Source organism: Dipodomys merriami, unplaced genomic scaffold (assembly GCF_024711535.1).
Source record: "Dipodomys merriami isolate MVZ:Mamm:240054 unplaced genomic scaffold, mDipMer1.0.p SCAF_28, whole genome shotgun sequence".
Lineage (NCBI taxonomy): Eukaryota > Metazoa > Chordata > Mammalia > Rodentia > Heteromyidae > Dipodomys > Dipodomys merriami.
In genome coordinates, this window is record NW_027204270.1 from 19775067 (window position 1) to 19790351 (window position 15285).

Below are 15285 nucleotides of genomic sequence, written 5' to 3' on the forward strand. Positions count from 1 at the left end.
TCTAAGAAGCAGGCACAGGATTGATGTGGGGTGGGGGAGGGGGGTCGGCAGGGACAGCCAGGCTCCCAGCCTCAGTTCCCCATCTGTAAAATGAGAATTGAAATAGAACTTGTCTTAACTCACAGATGGACACAATGGGCCCGTGTTGTCCCCCGAGCGTCCTGTGTCACACCCTTGCAGGTGCCCAGGGTCTTTGGCTATGGAGGTTCCTCTGGGGTTCTATTGGGATTCCTCTGAGCAGAGACACAGTTGGCATGGAGGAACAGGACATGCAGAGCTGGCATCTTCTATACAGAGTTTGCAAACACTAAAACCCAACCACAAACTCACCTGTCTCTTTCCAGCCCAGCCACACACCGGCAAGTCTGAGTCAGACCAGAGCTCATAGTTGACCAAGAAAATCTTTTCCCAGACCCAAGTTTCAGTCAACTGCTTCTGCTCTGAGTCGTAAATAGTTCCACGCTTACTACATCTTAACCATCGGCACAGAAGCTTCCTTTAATAGCCCCCACATTCCACACCGGCCTGGATTGAAGGCATCCCTTGTACACACAGCTGCTTAGAGAGAGTTAGCACCATGGCCGGGAATCAGGATAGCATTTCTCAGGCCCCACCGGCCTCCCTATCCCCGGGATAACATCAAAACAATCCAACATAATAATGTTCAGAAGACACAACCTGGAACGCATCATTCTGCAGGGCTTGCTGGCAGTTTTATGTGTTGTTTAGAACTGGAAACTAGCTGGAAGCTGGTGGCTCATGCCTGCAATCCTACCTCCTCGGGAGGCTGAGATCAGAGGATCATGGTTCCAAGCCAGCAGAGACAGGAAAAGTCTGTGAGATTCTTATCTCCAGTTGACCACAACACATATAAAAAAAACCAGAATTGGAACTATGGCTCAAGTGATAGAGAACAAGCCTTGAATGAAAAAGCTAAGGGTCAATGCCCAGGTCCTAAGTTCAAGCCCTAGAAGTAATAATAATAATAATAATAATAATAATAATAATAATAATAATAATAATAATAATAATAATAAACTAGAAACTGCCAGCAAGAACATCAGATAACACTGACCCTGGGGTTTTCAATAGGCCCATGGGTAGCTCATGTAGCAAGAACTGAACCCCACATCACACCTGGTACCCCAAAATGTCCCCCAAAGGATGGCGTGTGAAGAAACGATTGCCTCTAGGTATCTAAGGTGGTGGGGATGCTGTGGTCCTCAGGGTCCTCAGGGTCCTCGGGGCTGGCTAAATGCGCAACTTGTACCCACATCTCTCTGTCCAGGGGCTCACACAGCTTGGCTGGGAATGTGACAATCCGGGTCCCCTGCTCTGAGTCCCTTGTTTTCTGATGGAGTCACTTGCACTTGGGGGTGAGAGTCACCTGGAGGCCAGGATTTGGACAGCAGAGGGGCTGTGGACACCTAATTTCCACCCCCAAGGCAGTGTTCTCAGTCACGTGCTAGAGACACCCAGGGGGTGGGGCCCAAAGGGACTCTGCTCAAGGCCACGGGAGTAAGAGGCTAAGCCAGGATTTGAACCTGGATCTCAAGGTTGCAGAATCAGTGTTCTCATGGTGCCAAGCAGGAGAGGAAAATAGAAATAATCTCTTCCAATCCAAAATGGAAAAAGATGCTTGACAGAGCACAGAGAGGGCCTGGGAGGCCCCCTCACCGCCATCACCAGCTGGGCAGCAGCCTTCCTGGAGCATGACCAGCCATGCCTCCCACACTGCTGCTTCCCTGAGTCCCTGATCCCCCATCACACCAGGCACTGGCCTCTGGCACCCAGTCCTCACCCCGCGGCCTCTGCTTTCCCCTCTAGCCTCCCATGGCCAGTGCGGGAGCACACCCTGGCCTGGTGGCCTGGATGTAATTCTGGATGGCAGTGGGCTACCTGCCACCCCACCCTGTGCACACAGGCTCTCCCTCACCTCACGCCGGCAGCCCTGGACCACGTCTGGGGCATTCACTCTTGACTCAGTTATCTCATAAGTCAAATGTGACTTCTCTTGTAACTGACACCGGTTCTCACCTGCAGCCAGCGCCTGAGCTGCGCCACGGCTCCGCCCGGGGGAAGGGGCCTGGCACCCCCTTTCCCGCAGTCCCCACTGTGCCCTGTTGTCTCCTGTCCGCCCAGACACTCCCACTCACACCCCCTCAGGGCCCTGTGGGGCTCAGGCGTCGCTTCCCAGCCCCTTCTGCACTCAGTGGGCTCCCAGCTTGCTGCTGCCCCTTCCCAGAGCCTTTGCATGGTCCTCCCTGCTGTGCCCCCTCCCCCACCCCACCCCCATCCTCAGGGAACAACCTGCTTCTCCACAGCACTGTCTGCCATGCCCACCCTGCATCAGGCCTCAAGAGCCCCAGCCTGGGCCCCCTCCCAGGAAGATCAATACACAGTCGGGGCACATCCCAGGGCAGGGGGGTGGGGTGGGGCGGAGCCCACGGCTCTCTCCTCCCCCACCGTCTTCCACTTCCACCTTACCCTCTTCTCTCTGGAGGACTCTTGGTCAGGCATGGTAGCTGATGTCTGTAATCCCAGCTACTCAAGAGGCAGAGATTGGGAGGACCAAGAGATAGACTACAAGAGATGCCCAGAGAAAGCAAACTACACACTATGGGTACCTAGGCAGAGGGTGGGCCAGACAGAGGGTCAAGATAGGCCTTTCTGTCTTTTAGTGAAAACCGGAAGGGTAGGATTAGAGTCTCAGCAGCAGTGGCCGCTAAGTGCCAAGGCCCAAGGCCCTGGGGTAGGATAACCTTGGGGGATAGGCAGGGCAGGAGGGCAGCAAGGCCGCCCGAGAGGAGACTGCCACGTCAGCCCAGGACCAAGGTGGCAGGAGAGAAGATGAAGGGGGATGAGCTTGGTTGTGGAGTGGGAGTGGGGGGGGAGGGGGTCTCAGAGGAGGTCATGAACCCAATATTTATGTGCACCCCAAATTCCTATGGTGAAGCTCTACCTGCCATTGTTATTCAGAGAAGACTTGGGGGCTAGTTAGGGTGAGATGAGGTGGGGGGGGTGCCTGTCAATGGGGTGAGCGGCTTAGAAGAGCAGCTGCCAGAGCTCTCCCACCCCTGTCTCGGTCTCTCCGGGTGAGGACAGGAACAGCTCAGGAGCCAGAGTGAGAACACTTACTCCCCAGCCTCAGACCTGCGGAGTATTTCTGTGCTGCAGCCACGCAGCCTGGTCTACGAGATTCACTGTGGGCCTGAGCTGGCCGCCGCCCAGCCCCGAGACAGGGCAAGCTCAGTAAACTGACAGCAACTGTTCTATGTGACACGGGTGTAAAGTATGGGGGTCTCCAGGGTGGAGGGTGGGGTCTGCGTTCCATTACCCTAACAAAATGCCTGAGGTGGCTCACTGGCTTTCAGAAGTCCAAGTTGGTGGCCACTTGGTCCTGCGGCTTTGAGCCTTTGGTGGCACATCATTGTGTGTGAGTGTGTGTGTATGTGTGTGTGTGTGCATGCATGTGTGGGAAGGAATCTACTCACTTCATGGTGGTCGGGAATGGGGGGGGAGGGAGAGAACCACTATTCAAAGACATGCCCCCCCCACCATGACCTAACGTCCTCCCACCAGCCCTCACCTCCTAGAGGTTCCTCTCTGCAGGCTAACACTTAAATTGCCCCTCCCTTGCCCACCTCCCTTGCTCTCTTCCCCTCCCCTCTTCCCTTCTCCTGGAAGCTGAATGGCCAGGGCCTCCCCTCACGGCTGCCTTTGCTTGCCCAGGCAGGAGTGAGCATGGCTTTGATCCTCTGGAGTGCAAATCTCAGGAAACCCTCCGACTCGAGCTCTAGCCACAGGAGCTGGTCCCACCAAGCAGGCCGCAGCCACAACTCGGAAGATCAAGGCAACAGATTTGAAAAGAAACAGATGTTTGCCACGGGCGACAATGCCCAAGACCACAGGCTTAAGAGCAAGCCGGGCCGCACAGAGGAATGGTCTAGACAGGGAACCTTTTCTTTTCTTTTTGAAGATGGAGTATGTGAAGTCTGTCTAAAGGGGAAAAAACCTCCAGTGTGCATGTGATACAGAGTCTGGGATGCAGATGACAGGCAGGAAGTGCAAGTCTGCGACTCCCGGTCAGCAGAGTGTCTAGCAGAACACAGCCCCCCGGTGCTGGGGTCACAGGCATGCACGGTCTCCGTCCTCACCTCAGCCTCCCGCGGAGCCTGCTCTCACAGAGCAGTGCTCCATCAGAGGTTGACAAGGATCTTGTGAATTACCTGTGGGCTTTGAGCCAAGATCCTCTCATTCTCAGCCTCCCCAAGTACAGGGATTACAGTTGTGAGCCACTGGACCCTCCCAGCTCCTTATTCCTAGCTTAGAGATTAAGTAGACACACACCAGACTTGGGTTGGGGGTAAACAGTGAACCCCAAAGGTTAGCTAGCAGGTGGCAGAACAAGAGTTTGAAACAGGGCTGGGAAGGTGGCTCAGTGGTAGAGTGCTTGCCTTGCATGCCTGAGGCCCTGGGTTCGATTCCTCAGCACCACATAAACAAAAAGAAAAAAAGCCGGAAGTGGCGCTGTGGCTCAAGTGGTAGAGCGCTAGCCTTGAGCTGAAGAGCTGAGGGACAGCGCCCAGGCCCAGAGTTCAGGCCCCACGACCGGACCCAAAAAAAAAAAAAGAGTTTGAAACCCAGTACCAACGGTCTGTTTCATATAGTAGAAGTCTCAAACCCAGTTGGTGATCTGACTGTGCAAGCTGCAGGCCAATTTTGGTTTTGGGGGGTTGCTTTTTTTGGGGGGGTGGGTGCTGATATTGGGGCTTCAACTCAGGGCCTAGACACTGCCCCTTAGTTGTTTTTGTTTCTGTTTTTTTTTTCCCCAAGGCTGGTGCTCTACCACTTGAACCACAGCTACACTTCCAGCATTAGCTGGTTATTTGGAAATAGGAGTCTCAAGACTTTTCTGCTTGGGCTGGATTTGAATGTATGATTCTCAGATCTCAGCTTCACCTGCTGCTAGGATTACAGGCATGAGCTACCGGGTGCACAGTGAGAGCCCGCTACTGGCCCAGGGTGTGATCTAGGAGGAGGGTTACTGGGATGGACCTTATCTGTAGCTCCCAGGAAGCTGGGCAGGGAGAGCTGGGGAACCACAGCTGAGCCCCCACAGGGCCCATGGCTCACCTGCTATAGGAGTCACGCCTGGTCAGGGTGGGTAACCTGGGTGACCTTTCCCACAGTCTCCCTCCACCACTGGTTCTGGGTGAGGAGGGACAGGAGGAGCAACCGTCCCCACTGAGCCTGTCAAGGGCTCGCCACGCCGGTCCTGCACTCTATCAACGGCAGTCCCAGTTTACCATCAGACCGTGGCTGGCACTGGCCAGGCACCCCCAGCCTCCTTTCTTCCTCAATGGGTCAGGTGGTGATGGCTCTACCCAACAATCCTTTTGCCCTTGCCTCTGATGTCCCCCAACCCATGCTTGTATAAAGTATAGTTCCTGGCTGTGCACAGTGGCTCAAGCCTGTAATCCCAGCCACTTGTGAGATGGAGATGGAAAGGATTCCTGCTTGAGATCAGCAGGTCAGGAAAAAGTTAGCAAGACCTCATTTCAAATCAATAAGCTGGGCATGGTGGTATGTACCTATAATCCCAGCTATACAGAGGGCAGAGGTAGGAGGATCACAGTCCATTCTGCTATCTGTCTAGCGAGCAGGAAGGACTACCACAAAAATTGCTTTAAAAGTTAAATAGGAAGGACGCCTCGTGTCTCCTGACTCATCAGGTCACCGTGGTATCCCTCTTCAATGTTCCACTCAAGCTGATCTGATACCTGCGATGTGTGAAAACTGAGGATGTGATGTAGACTACTTCTACATCACTCAATCCTTGGAGCCAGCCTACAGGAACATCCCTGAAACTCAACTGTGAACCAGTGGAAAATCAAACCAAGATGGCCCTCAGTAAGAAATTCCCTAGACTGAGAGCTAGGCAGAGACAAAGACGGTTTGACCCAAGAAGATCAAAATGTCCTTTCCTTGGAAAGATTTACTGCTATCAGAAAGATGGCTGTGGATTCAAGAACACTGATGTGTTCTGCCAATGTTTAACTTTTCTACTATTGTTTTTAAGGTATTTTTTCCATAGGAGTAATCTCAAAGCTAAGTATTCAGAGAGAAGAAAAATGGTTGGGTGTGTTTGCAAAAGAGAATGGGAAAGTGAGCAACAAAGAAGGAAGGTGGTTTTGAAGGTGATTTTAGGCCAACAGTGGTTTCAAACTTAAATGTCTTTCAACATGAGGCAACAGAATTTTTCTGTGAATTTACTTCTTAAGCTTTGGAACAGACATGAGTCCTAAAACAGCTCCATCTCATCCTTACAGCAAAGTCATGGATAAGGATTGCTTATGACACAAAAATCAGTCTATAAGATAGAACTGTACTGTTTGGTTATTAAAATGCTGAATCTGTTTTCTAGGAATGTACATTTTTACTTTTGAGGTGGAATAGTGAGAATGTTAGACTTTTGTCATCTCTTGTAAAAACATGAGTTTGTTGTTTAACCCAGAGCCTTGCGCATGCAGGTTATACCTCTGCCCAAATAGAGGTTAAATACAAATACAAAAAAGAACAGTTAAATAGAAAGAACTGGAGGTGTGTCTCAAGCGGTAGAGCACCAGCCAAGAGTGGAAAAGGCAAGTGAGAACATGAGGGCTTGAGTTCAAGCTCCAGAACCAACATCAAGAAAGACAAGAAATTAATAATAGAAACCATATACAAAGGTCAGATATTGTAGGATTCTATTTAAATGAACTACCCAGAATTGCGAGTGTGAGCTACTGGCCCCTGGCTGTTCAAATGATCGTACAGCTGGTGTGTACAGCCATCTTTTCTAGATAAATGTGGATTTGTTGGGATGGAAGTTCTAGGCTTGTGTATCTTTGGTTCTTCATTTTATGGTTCGAAGTGGATAGATCCATCATCTATCCATCTATCATCTATTCATTGATCCATCCATCCATCCATCCATCCATCCATCCATCCATCCATCCATCCATCAGTTTTGGCTTGGGATAAGAGGGTCTGTGCCTGGCTGAGCCATTAGAGATGGAGTTCGTGTTTCCACACAAGCTCTGACAGTGTGTGCGGAATGTTTTGCTTGGGACATGCGTGTTGTCTCACTCGGGACACACATATTGTCTTACCCAGGACATGCCTGTTGTCATTCCGGGAAGGAACAGGTTTCTGGGAACTCCACACAGGGAGGAGGGATTCCTGTAAACATGGATTCCTGTAAACATCCAGGCTAAAAAATAGTGAGGAAGCACTTAGGGACTTTCCTGGGAGTACAGCCACTTCCGGCTGGTACTGGAAGTCACAGATGCTTCGTTTGGGACAGCCCTTGACCAAGTTGAGGGGGGATAGCCAAGCCAATTACCCTGGTACATTCCAAGTCATGTGATGTTCAGGCAGTCTATGACAGGCAGAGAAACTGAGGCAGAGGGACAGTAGCGCATGTCCGCGCACACACTCACACTCACACACACACTCACACACACACACACACACACACACACACACACACACACACACACACACAAATAATGCTGAAATTAATTCCATTCATAATCACTATGACCTGGACCAGACATTTGTGCTGCTCTGCCAGGCTGGGGGTAAAACCCAGGGATGGAGGCATGGCCGGCAGGTACTCTCTCTACCATGGAGCTATATTCCCAGCCAAAATTGCTGGTTTGAAGCCAGCCTGGGCAGACATGTCTGAGACTCTTATCTCCAACGAACCAGAAAAAATGCTGGAAGGGGAACTGTGGCTCACATGGTAGAGTGCCACCTTTGAGCAAAAAATGCTAAGGGAGAATGTGAGGCCCTAGTAATCACACTACACAAAAAAACATGTTGTTTCTTCCTGCCATTATTCCCTAAAAGATACAGTATACAATAACAGGATTTACACTGCATCATGAATAATCTAGAGAGTTGGGCAGGGTAGTACGTGTCTGTAATCCAGCATGCAGAGGCTGAGAAAGGAGGATGGGAATTAGAGACAAACAGAGTGAGTTCAAGGCTCACTTTTGCAGCATAGTGAAACCTTGCTTCAATCAATTGAGGGATCAAAGATTTAATTTGTGTATGGAAGGATGCACATAAATTCTATGCAAACATTGTTCTGCTTTTCTAAAGACCCGGAAGATCCACAGATTTTGGGATCCGTGGTCCCAGGATGGGTTTTGGGTGGCAGTCATGGAGAATACTAATATGAGGGGAGTTAGGTTTATAAGACCTTTTCATTTCATCCTTGGGATTCTTCTGTGAAGTCTAAAATTATTCTACGAGGAGTCTGGGCTAGGAATTTTTCTGGCTGCATAGCTGGTTTCTAATTTCGCTGCTTCTATAAAAAAATTAATAATTGTTGAAACTGACTCCTTACACAGTCATTAATTGTTTCAGCGCTGGTATTGAATTTACTGTCCTTTATTTTAAAAGAAGCTTTTGCACAGTCTGGACTGAAAAGCAGACAGAATAGGAAGGGACAAAGCGGACAGAGCTCCTGGCAGGGGCAGTGGGGAGAGGAGGGGCACACAGTGGTCCCTGGAAACTGAGGCCCTGCTGGGGGAGGGGCTGGGCAGCAGGAAAGGTTAACCCACACTGGCCTGGAGAGACCCATCCTAAGCCTTTGGCAAGCTAAGGAGGCCTTGGCCTGCAGGGACCAGACTTCCAATTTGGTTTGGTTGTGCTGATTGTTTTTCCTAGTTTATTGACTTTTTTTTGGTCATTTGTGGGGCTTAAATTCAGGGCCTGGGCGCTGTCCCTGAGCCTCTTTGTGCTCAAGGCTAACGCTCTACCACTTGAGCCATTGCACCACTTCTGGTTTTTTGAGTGGTTAATTGGAGGTAGGAGTCTCACAGGGACTTTTCTGCCCAGGCTGGCTTTGAACCATGATCCTTAGATCTCAGCCTCCTGAGTAGCTAGGAGTACAGGTGTGAGCCACTGGCTCCTGGCATATTGACTCCTTCTTAACAAGGTGTAAACTCTATGGGTCTCTCCTATGTACCCCAAGACTAAGAACAGTCCTCAGAAGGCAGTGAATAATGTGGCATGGAAATCTGAGTCTTATTTCCCAAACATCTCATCCCTTAAGTTTTGTTTTTGCTTTTTTGTGCCCACCCTGGGGCTTGAACTCAGGGCCTGGGCGCTGTCCCTTGAGCTTTTGTGCTCAAGGCTAGTACTCACATGAGCCACAGCTCCATTCCCAGCTTTTTTTTTAAAATATATTTTTATTGTGAAAATACTGTACACAGAGGGGTTACAATTACATCATTCCCAGCTTTTTGTGGTTATGTGGAGGTAAGAGTCTAGATTTTTCCTGCCCAGGTTGGCCTTGAACCATGATCAGGAGACCGAGTAGCGAGGATGTCAGGCGTGAGCCACCAGCAAGGCTGAGTGTTCTCCCAAGCTTTATTGTGATGGGACACACGTAACATAAAACTGTCTATCTTAGCCAGGCGCCGGTGGTTCATGCCTGTCATCCTAGCTACTCAGGAGGGGGAGATCTGAGGCTCACAGTTCAAAGCCAGCCTGGGCAAGGAAAGTCCGTGAGACTCTTATCTCCAGTAAACCACTAGAAAACTGGAAGGAGCACTGTAGCTCAAGCGGCAGAGCACTAGCCTTGAGCTGAAGAGCTGAGGGACAGCGCCCAGGCCCAGAGTTCAAGCCCCATGACAGACCAAAAAAAAAAACAAAAAACAAAAAACAAACCAAAAGTCTGTCTTGCCACTTTCAAGCGTGACAGATGCCACAAATAAGCACGTTCATGCTGTTGTCCAGTGATGACTGCCTCTCACCCCGAATCCTTCATTGTACAAAGCAACTCCTCAGTTTCCCTCCTCAGACTCCTGCGGGCAACCTGCATTCTACCTTTTGTCTGTGTCGGACTCCACTGGGAACCAGATGTTTGTGAGATCAAACAGTGCTGCCGTGAGACTCCCTCCTCTCCCCCACCCCCCCATCTGGTCCTCAGTCTTGTTCTCTATTTGCACAGGTCAGCATTTTCTCCACCGTGCGTACACTGACCCACCCGTCATGGACGCCTGCTTTTCTGAATGACACTGCTGCACACACACGTGCAGTTTGCCTTTCAAAAGAAGTGCAACTGCTGGGCCACATGGGAATTCTACTTTTAGGAAGCAATTCTCCACCTAGCCTAAATTCTCATACCACAGGGCCTTTGCACAGGCCTCTGTCTCCACCAGAAACACCTCTGGCCTCTGAACGCCTATCAGATTTCAACTCAGGCTTCTCTCTACAGAATATTCTTTCTTGCTCATCTCTGAGTTAGGGTTAAACCTCCTCCTTTCTGACCCTGGGCCCCTTGATTAGTTGCTAACGGTATGTTTAGCTTTATTCCTTACTGTCTTGTCTCCCCTACCTTGGTAAGCTCAGAGACTACACAGGTGTGAGCCAAAGACTTTCCCTGAGGTAGAAGAGTTTGTCCCAGGACCAGGTGACATTCCGATGCACCATCAGCATTCTCTACCTGCAGCTAAGGAACCATTTGAGGCTTCTTCTGGTAACATGGAAAGTTCTTTTTTTTTTTTTTAATCCTGTCCCTCCCACCAACTATTAACAAACCTTGCCACAGGCCTGCAGGCCTAGCCAGAAAAACACAGAAGAATACAGCAAGTCTGTTCTTAGTCTCTCTCCAGATTAGATGTGACAAGTAGAAAATACATCCAAAGGAGCACAGGGCTAGAGCTCAAGGGTATAATGTGTGCTTAGCAGGTACAAGGCCCTGGCGTTAATTCTCAGCCCCGCTACCTGAGCCAAATTAAAACAAAACAAAATTCAGGAAGACTTAGAGCCACTGAGTTCTAGATCATGAAGAGGAAATGTAGAACCTTCTGGAGACATCACAGGACGGTGTGTCATGTGAAGCCATCTAAGGCACAGGCCCACCTCAGTGAATTCAAACCCTTGTCCTTCCACGATTTGCTGGGTGATCTCAGTTTGGGAAATTGCCACTGCAATGCTAGGGACATTAAAAAAAAAAATGGAACCAGGTAGAATGGTGCATACCTGTAATCTTAGCTACTCTGAGGTAGAGATAGATCTGAGGTTGGCCAATGCAAAAGCATGAGACTCTATTAGAAAAAACAAATCAACAAAACCCCAAAGGTAAAAAGGATTAGAAGTGGCTCACATGGTAGAATGCTTGCTAAGTCTCCTGCATTCAAAAGAAAAGGAAGAGAAGGAGAAGAAAAGGAAGAGGAAGAAGAAAAAGAGGAGAAAGGTGAGGTGAAGGAGGAAGAGAAGGACAAAGAAGAGGAGAAAGGGGAGGGGCAAGGGTGAGGGGAGGAAAACAACCAATCCAACCAGGTCTCCAGGCCTGTGATGAGTGTTCAATGATGGCACTGAACCAAGTAATGCTTTCTGCACCTCAGCCACTGTAACTGTGCCGCAGGTACAGCGGGTCCTGGCTTTAATACCTGTGAACTCCTACACAAGATTGCAGCTCACAGAGAAGACTGTGCAGCACATGTGTGTGCTGGACCCTGTCATTGTGCTGTTACTGGTCTCATTTGTGATAAAGTCTCCTCTGGGACACCACCCCGCCCTGGGCCCAGCCGAGGCCCAGCCGAGGCCCAGCCGAGGCCCGGCCTCTGATTTTCTGGACTAACAATGTTTTCCAACTTTCTGATCTGAAGTTTTTTTTTGTTTTTTTTTTTTTACAAGTACAAGGGCTTAAACTCAGGGCCCTGAGCTTTTATACTCAAGGCTGGTACTCTACCACTTGAGCCACAACCCTCCTTCCAGCTTTTTGCTGGTTCATTGGAGATGTCTTCCTGGTAGGCCTGGTTTCAAACTGTGATCCTTAGATCTCAGCCTCCCAAGCAGTTAGGATGACAGGTGTGAGCCTGGCAGGCCCGGGCTCTTTATTCCAGGCCCTGCATATGACTCAGGCAGAACTGGAGTGTAAAGACAGCATGTTTTGGAGATGGACAGTGTCCTGGTTTTGTTTTTTGTGGCAATCTGATTGCCCTTCCAGCAACACCCTCAAAGTCATCTAAGATAGCACTGGGAAACCTGGGGTCTGGTCCTGCCTCTGACCTCAGGCAAGCCCTTTCTCTTCCTTGGACCTCAGTTTCCCCACTTGCAAAATGAGCAGATTAGACTTTTGGGGCAATGCTGGGTCTTGAACTCCGGGTCTTGTGACTGCTTGGCAGGTGCTCTACCATGAGAGCTCTAGTTAACTTTTCCAAATGAAGTCTTGCAGTTATGTCTGGGCCAATTTGGACAGCAATCCTTTTATGCTTCCTGTGTAGCTGGGCTGATAGTTGTGTGTGACCATGCTTAAGTTTTATTAGTGAAGAAGGAATCTCCGAACTTCCCCCTGGATTGAAGATCTCAGTCTCGTGAGTAGCTAGGATTATAGGAGGGAGCCACATGCCTGGCAGCCGACTGAACTTCTGATGTTTAAGGTCCTTGCTAGTGCCAATATCCTAGCATCTAAAGTGACCAGCATTCAAATCTGAGAGTGGCTTAGGTCTGATAAATCTAGGCCAAGGGAGAAAAGGAGCTGTTTGGTTACTCAGCTGAAGTAAACAACACCGAACGGCAAACTTGGCCAACTGGGCAGCCTCAAGACAGGGCTGGGGCTTAAGAAGGGAGGAATTGGGGATCAGCCTGAGGAGTGGAGAAGGGACGGGCAGAGCAGACAGCCACAGAGCATGTCTCTGGCCAGGGTCTTGGGCTGTCTGAGAGGGGCTCGATGGAAGACCACACAGGAGTCTGTTTTTCTGAAGAATAAGAGCAACCAACAGAGAAGAAAGACACTGCCATGCTGGGCTGGGCCCCTCTGTCCAGGCAGGACCCCATGACACCTCCAGAAAGATTATGAGAAATCTCCAAAGCAGGTATTTGACCTGCAGGTCTCCCAGGGTCCAGCAAAGAATTGTGAGAGGACTGAGGATGGCTGATGTTTGTGGCCGAGGGTGTGTCCCTGGGTTCATCCCCTTTCCCTAGGAGTATGTTGGTCAAATGAGAGCAGAGCTTTTGCCAGGTGTTGGTGGAGCACACCTGCAATCCTAGCTATGCAGGAAGCTGAGATCTGAGAAGCTCAGTTCAAAGCCAGCCCAGGTAGGAAAGTCCATGAAACTATGATCTCCAATTAGCTACCAAAAACCCAGAGGTGGAGCTGTGGCTCAAGTGGTAGAGCACTGTCCTTGAGCACAAAAAGCTCAGGGAGAGCACCCGGGCCCTGAGTTCAAGTCTCCCAAATGGGGCCTCCCCAAGTTCAGAGAAGACACAAGAGCAGCAAAGGAAAACAGCAGCCAAAAGCAGAGCCTTCATACCCTCAAGTCACAAGGCATCTAGAACTTCCCTGGCACCCAGAAAAGCACAGCTGGGACCCCCTGGAATCTCGCTTTAATCTGTCATGAGCAGCATACAGCTCATACTCCTCTGCTCCCCTGCTTTGGGCCAAGAGTTCAGGGGGGGTCTCCAGAGTCTGTGTGTGGGCTCTAAAGGAGCAGGCCTGGCCACACAGGGGCTGTAACTGCACAGCTAGGCTGGATGCTCTCGCTGTGTCCGGGGCAGGCCTGGCCCTGGGTGATGCCCAGGACACCTCGGCAAGCGGACTCACAGGCAGCCTCCTCCCGTCTGCCCCACTGTTCTGGGGCGAATGTACTTCTGACTTCTGCAGGGAAGGACCTTCCTCCCTGGTCCCTTTGCCTTATCCCTTCACCTTTCCATGGAGAAGCTGTGCTCCGAGGAGTTACCTTCAACACCAAAGCCAGCAAGCGCTGACCTCTACCTTCCACCTGCAGCCAGGCGTTGGCCACGCCCACCAAGGCCACACCCCACGAAGCCACGCCCACACGGAAATCTCACGCCGGCGAGGCCACGCCCGCAAACGCCACGCTCCTTAGACGGTCACACTTCCCCATACCACGCCCCCCGGCGACCACGCCCCCTGCCCGGGAATCCGGGTCCGCAGCGCCCCCTCCCCCGCCAGCGCGGCCGGGGCGGGCTCCCCGTCAGCTGCACGGAGACAGCCCGCCGCCGCCCGCGGGGCCGCCGCCGCCGCAGCGCCCGGGAAACCGCGCGGGGACCAGGTGTGGCCGCGAAGTTTTCTTCGGGAAAGTGAATCAGACTGGGTGCGCCCCGACTCCTCGGCGGCTGCTCCCCCAGAGTCCCTGTGGGCAAGGAGCTCCCCTTCTTCGTCCCCCCCACCCAAGACAACACGCCCGACCCCAGGCCACAGCCCTCCCCTGGCACAGGGGAGAACCCGAACTCTGGCTGGATTTGCTCACGAGCCCATTTCCGCTTCCAGTGCCGGGAAAGGCGCGCCGCCCGGCGCAGGGCAGCTCGGGGCTCGGCGGGGGCGCCGGCGCTCCCGGACCCCGGGTTCTGCGCGGCGGCAGGTGCCTCGCTGGAGGCCGAGGGCTCGGAGCCCGCCGGGCAGGTGGCAGCCATCCGGGCCTACAGGGCCCCAGGCCGGCCGCGAAGCCGGGGTGCGAGGTGCGGGGTCCTGCGCTCCCGGGCGGGCGCCCCGGCGGACACCCCGGCGGCCCCGCTTCTCCCCGAGCCGCGCGATCCCACGGCCCTCCCGGGCGCACACTCACCAATCTCGGGTCGAGTCGAGTGCAGGCGCGGCGGCCCGGGGCTGGGGGCTCCCCGACACCCCCAGCCCGGGCTGCCTCTTCCGAGACGCCGCGATCGGCCGCGGGCTGGAGGCCCGGGAGTCTGGACGGAGGAGCGCACGGGGACCCGGCCGGGGCGGCGGGGAGCTCGGCCAGGACGCGCGGAGCGCAGCGGGAGGGGCCGCCGGGGCGCGGCGTCGCCCAGAGGCCTGGGCTCCGGGAGGTGCCGCCCACGGCCCGCCCTCCGGACCCGAGAGACGCCAGCCGAAGGCCCGCCCACCGGACCCCCGACTCGCCCTCCGGACTCCCCCCATCACCGCCCGGAGCCAAATCGCCACGACCCCCACGCTCGGTGGGAGAAGCGGATGCGAATAAAGACGAGGCCCGAACGCCGCCCCGTCCCGAGGGCCCTGGGGAGGGGGGTGTAGGGGGCGTCGAGTCTCCAGCCCGGAGTCTCAGACATCGTGGGGTCCCTGCACCCCTCCGCGGGGCGGGCGCACAGCACGGGGCGGTAGACTCACCTTTCCCCTTCGGTGGGGCGGCCGCCGCCTTCCTCCCGTCCCCGGGCGGGCTCGCGGTGTCGGGGCGCCCCCAGGCCGGTGCCCCGCGGGCCGGGCTGCGGCGGGGAAGCAGGAAGCCGTCGGGTCGGCGGGGCCCCGCGGGGCTCCCCACCCCC

At 52.9% G+C, this 15285-nt stretch overlaps 1 protein-coding gene across 4 annotated transcripts in view; it reads right to left on the reverse strand.

The window, feature by feature from the left end:
- The window catches only part of Tmem51 (transmembrane protein 51), a 31007-nt gene extending 15722 nt beyond the window's left edge, over nt 1-15285 (reverse strand). For 2 of the 4 annotated variants that reach the window (XM_070037901.1, XM_070037900.1), the window contains exon 1: nt 15131-15285. The gene's annotated coding sequence lies outside the window, so the exon portion shown is untranslated. Of the gene's footprint in view, nt 1-14591; nt 14768-15130 lie in introns of those variants that run through there. The other 2 variants (XM_070037898.1, XM_070037899.1) reach the window with 1 other exon arrangement.